Here is a 6,000-nt window from a genome sequence, read left to right as displayed (position 1 = left end):
TAATGTTAAAATTCTCAGTGTTTGTGATACTGCAGTGTTAAACATTCAGTAATTTAAAAAAAAATCAAACATCTCACCCCAAAAACCTGTCAGCAAAAAAAAAAAAAAGAAACATGATAACAGCTCTACAAAATGATCTGCATTTGTTTATGAGCTGCTGCTGAAGACAACCTGGGCATTTGACCATCTGTGCATATATTACATTTAAATTTGACAGCACAGCTATGTATATGTCCTAAGACGGATTCTCAAAGATGCAAAAAAACAGATTGCCCAGACTTTACATGGGTGAGAAAGAGGAATGCAGAGGGTGAGAGAAGCTTTCACACTGTTTAGTAGTTTACCTAAGCTTTGTCAAAAGTGAATAACCACCCTCGACTTCAACACCAACTATTCATCTTAGGGAAGCAGTCGAACAGCCAATAATGCTGCAAGCAAAGGTTAGACTTCAGTCAATTAAACAGCCTTTAATACAATTAAATTTAAAATACATAAATAAAATACACTAAAAGCAGGTGTCCTAGTCTCCATAGGGCCAGAGTCCAGCAAGAGGAAGCACTCAGAAGAATGGGTGGGTCCTGAAGAGTCCTCTCTCCACACCACGCCAAGTTCAACTGGCACAAGGAAAAGAAAAAAAAGAAACAGGTGCAGTCACTAGTTGAGGGGCACACCCTCTGTCAAAGGAAATGCTAATAAGAAAAGTTCCATCACCTAACCCACAGACAAGAGGTGAGTCATTAGCCCTCTTAGGTGTATGACCAAAAAAAGAGAAAGAAACCAAACACCTCACAGCACCAAACCAAACCCATGACCAGACAGCACAATTATCCACATACCCAATAAACAGGAGAGCAGGGTACCAAATTACAAAAAGTGTTACAAAGTTTACTTCTTAAAATAGGTTTAAACTTTAAGAAAGGCCATCCCCCTTGAGTTGGAGTGCACACTCAAAGAGGGGTGAGTCTTCTCACCCTTCTCACCCTTCCCTACTTCCAGCTTCCTCTCAGCATCACATGAGCAATCCCTCTGTGGCCCAAACCGATCAGAGGTCTCCATCACTGAGCTGGCTGATCTTTCTGCAAGGCCCTTAACCCTCAATTGCTTAAGTTGTGTTCAGTCATATTTGTAAGTCACTTTTGGATAAATGCCATAAATGTAAATGTTACCCTCTGTTTGTTATGTCCTCTCCATCATTCTGAATCATACCCTAATTTTGTAAACCTCACTTGTTACAATCACCACACGCAGGTGAAACAGATCCTAGCTACCAATTTCCCCCCCATCATCTTCCAATCCAAACCCTCCACTACTCTGTTCTCATTTTGTGCCCAAGTGCCCTTAAGCACTTGCAACATTTACCCAACATAAGGGTGACCCAGTTTGGAAGGGGAGAAGTTGTTGTAAAAATAAATGAGTCATTTATTGGAAGGGTATTCGTATGACATACTTGTACATTGTGTTCCCAGAAAATCAAGACTGAACTAATTACTAAGAAAACTGATTTAGGTTCCTTGGAATCTTGTCTACTCCCACCATAAATATATAAACTAAATAGAATTAGTGTCCAAGCTTATTTAAGCACACTTGTACTGTGTATGTGTCTGTGTCTGAAGACAGTAAGGGATGCCAGGTGAAGTTCATTACACCATTTTGATATTGAAAAGGCTCAATACTTATCTTCCTTGTGGTTTTGGCAGGTCAAGATGTTAAGTGTAGTAAAGTGTGTCGCGAGTGCCTTCAAGCAGGTGGGGGCTGGTCCATTTTTAGCTTTGCAGGCAAGTATTTGGCATCTAAAATATAATGCTGGAAAATACAATAAGCCAAAGGTGGGAACACATCAGTGAAATTGTGTGTGAGAACTTGTGGAGATTGAATAGGTGTGCATCATTTGGCTGCTTCCAGACAGATGACAATGGAATGAATGAACATCTAAATTGTCATACTGGGGATAGAAATGGCCAAATCCTCCTCATGTTGAAGAACTAAGAAGCTGCAGTTGTGATGTGTGGAGAATGAAAGCCGGTTGGCAAAATGAATATGTTTTGTGCATATTTAGATTGTGTAATCAAGAAGATTGTAAAAGGAGAGAATGTTCATAACATATATCTCCAGGGATATTAAGTAGCTCAATCTTGCTGTGACTCAGTTTTAGGTGATGGATTGCCATCCATTATTAGATGATTGTCAGACATTCCAAGATACAAGCTGAAACATGAGTATTTGAGGTACTGAAGTATAGGATAAGTTGTCTTCAGGAAGTGTGAAGATTCAGGAAGGTTCTCTCTTCAGGAAAATCCATCTTAGTTCATTACCTCCACAACAGAACAAATGTATATTAAAAAAAGAAGTGGATCAATTACTGAGCTTTGATCGACACTATTACACTGTATGTATGGAGCAGGGGTTAATGCTCTCCATGTCACTTGAAATGAACTTGTGACCTTCATCAGGTTTAATCTGAACACCAGGCATATACTCCATCAAAAAAATCAAAACGTTACAACACCCAGTCATTGAAAGCTAAACAAATATTCAATTTATTATTTATTTAAATTTATATACAGAAAGTTGCCCCCAGCAAACCCAGAAAATCCATAAAGGGACATCCAACACAAGGAATGGAGATACGGGTACTCAGTAGTGGACAGGTGTACACACACTAGGCACTCAGTAGTGGACAGGTGTACACACACTAGGCACTCAGTAGTGGACAGCAGTACACACACTAGGCACTCAGTAGTGGACAGGTGTACACACACTAGGCACTCAGTAGTGGACAGGTGTACACACACTAGACACTCAGTAGTGGACAGCAGTACACACACTAGGCACTCAGTAGTGGACAGGTGTACACACACTAGACACTCAGTAGTGGACAGCAGTACACACACTAGGCACTCAGTAGTGGACAGGTGTACACACACTAGGCACTCAGTAGTGGACAGCAGTACACACACTAGGTACTCAGTAGTGGACAGGTGTACACACACTAGGCACTCAGTAGTGGACAGGTGTACACACACTAGGCACTCAGTAGTGGACAGCAGTACACACACTAGGCACTCAGTAGTGGACAGGTGTACACACACTAGGCACTCAGTAGTGGACAGGTGTACACACACTAGGCACTCAGTAGTGGACAGGTGTACACACACTAGGCACTCAGTAGTGGACAGCAGTACACACACTAGGCACTCAGTAGTGGACAGCAGTACACACACTAGGCACTCAGTAGTGGATGGCAGTACACACACTTGGGTGCAAGACTGTTACTTTCCATTTGTACAACTTCAGTTAGTTGTTCCTCTGTATGAGGTTGTCAACCTGCTGCAGTGTTTATCAGTATAGAGAGACCCACCTGGGCTGCATGCTGCATGTTGGGAAATTACAATGAGATGATGCAAAACTTGATTTACTGAATTCTCCCCTACAATCAAAACAAAAGTAAACCATGTACAAAGATATAGCCCTATTTTATACCCTCCCCAAATTTAGAACAACTAATTTTAAAAATTACATTCTAGATTAGATCTTCTTATTAAGATTAGAGTAAATTCCAGTTCACTCATTTCACACAGATGTACAGTTGCCTATAGAGTATTTTCCTCTGTTTGATGCCAGATAAAACAAACCAATTTTTAATCATATCAGCAAATACCCAGACTGAAATATAAATGATTTAGAGAAGATTCCAGGTGAGTAACTGCAGTGTACTGTAATACAAGATGTAGGGATATTCAACAGATTTAGGGATGTCTGAAACATCCTGTTTCTCTGGAAACCTAATGCAATTCACTGCAATTTGAAATCCTTTAAAAGAAACTTTGATCTTTAAATGTCATTGTAGTACCGCACTGGTACCGCACTCTTTTACTTCAACTCTCTCTCTTCCTTTCCCTCTGGTTCTCTGGTTTATTAGGACACACCCACACTTCTCTGAACTGTCAGAGGAAATTTAAACATCAAAAGCATGGCATTGATCTCAGTTGGGCCTGCACACAGCCAGCAGTTTGCAAGCATGTCAACTCTGACAAGGCAGCACTTCTGACTCATCCCCTCCCCCACCCTTTTCCTGCCCAACACTGCTTCTCGGCTGTGACTAACTGATCATTTCAAAGATCTCTTTGGATTCAGACATTAAGTATAATTGCAATTAAATGATCAGGTCTCAGAAAATTATAATTTCTGAAAAGAACTGAGCATGAAGGTTGGACAGAAAGAATGAGTAAATACATTTTTATACAGTGATTTTTACATTTTTATTGCACCTTTCATTTTACTCTTGGCTGTTCGGTTTGGTCCTGATTTTAAAAGGTTTTGTAATTTCAGAAACTTAGACATCACAGGTAGGATATAAATACTTTTGGTAAAAATAATGCATTTACTGGTTTACTATTTAATTTACTGGTTCACCGGTAATTAAATAACCAAGTTAAATAATGACTTTTAGCTTCATTAATGACACTTAAGCAAGGCCATTTTACAAACACTCTTAACGACTTCTTAGACTAACATGTTTACTCCATACAGATGCTAAAATTGCTGATGACTTGATTACACAGCATATTGCTTTTGTATTAAATCAATCTATACAGATGTATATAGATATTGATTCTTTTGTAACCACATTTCACTCCTTATTGTCACAGCGACACCACTAAAAAGAAACCTTAGTCCTGAATAGAACAGCCAGTGGTCAGTATAGTTACCATGGTTGTAGGAGTAAAGAGAAACCTGCATGTGCCTCAGAATTCCAAACTGGGTTGACAGTCTACCAGAAACCACTCATTTCAATCCACCCTTGAAGCAAAAATGTAGAAGCTCTGGATTCAGGTGAACAATAAATGTGAATAGAGAGTGTGGAAGAGGAGAATTCAATGTTAATTAATAAGGTCACAGTCAAGTGTGTACATGGCAGGTGTTTTCCAAAGGGTTTTGTGGACTCCCCCAAGGCCTAGGTGTTTCCAGCAGATGTAGTGGTCTTGGGGAAAGACCAGCCTATAGGCATGTAAACCTGCCTGTGTGCTCTGGCCGTTTCTGTCGTTTTTTTGTCTGCTTATACCTGGTTCAGCCCTTAGTCTACTCGTTTTCCTTTCGCATATTACATGTACAGGTCTCTTTTTGCCTCTATGGTCTTCTACGTATCTCATCTCCCTTGTTTCAGAAAATGAGTGACATGGTTTCACAATCAGTAAGACTCTTGATATTAGAGCCTACAGAATTTGACAGGGGAAAAAAACCCTAAATGACCTTCTGTAGAAACCTCCACAAATACATGTTATTTGCATGGTTACCAGGCTCTGTGCAAAATAGGAAATGATATCAACTGTGGGTTGCACAGGCACATACGTCTGGAGAGGTGAGGCTATTAACTAGCTCAAATTTATATTACACACACATGCTGACAGAAGCACATTTTAGTAGGGGGACATGTCCTTAATACCATTCTTATCATCTTCCTTGTTGTGTAGAGGCATAGTGGTTAGTGTAGGTCTACAGTGTCTTCTCAGTTAGTGATCTTAGCACTCAAGTCTTCTTCAACATATGCTGTACCTTTTTTGTATGAATGTCAGGCTATAGACGTTTCTCATCCTGCTTCCTGGAAGTATTGGTGAGCCACACTTGTGATATGGCTAGCAACGTGGGTAGTAAATTTCCAGTGCTTTGGGGTGGGGAGCCCCCTACTTCACAATAAGTCCCTTCTCTTTGTGATTGAAGCTTTTTTTTCAGCTTTCTTCTTTTTAGTCACTATTTCACATTACACATTAAGTTTCCACTCAACTTTCACCAGCCCCACAGGTGGCTGTGTTAAAATGCTTTGCTTTGTGTCTGTCTTTCTGTTCATATTCTTAATCAGCACTGACCAGCATTAGTCTTAAAGACTGCAGTAGACTCATACCTCATGATAACATTCTGACCTTGTTAGATACAGTAAGATAGAAATGAAATGATCTTGAAAAGGTGTTTGTTTTTTTTCTATTTTCAGCCTCTTTCTGTAAA

This window comes from Electrophorus electricus, chromosome 16, assembly GCF_013358815.1.
Source record: "Electrophorus electricus isolate fEleEle1 chromosome 16, fEleEle1.pri, whole genome shotgun sequence".
In the NCBI taxonomy this organism is placed as follows: Eukaryota; Metazoa; Chordata; class Actinopteri; order Gymnotiformes; family Gymnotidae; genus Electrophorus; species Electrophorus electricus.
The sequence above is the reverse complement of the archived record's forward strand: the minus strand, read 5'-3'. Positions refer to the sequence as shown.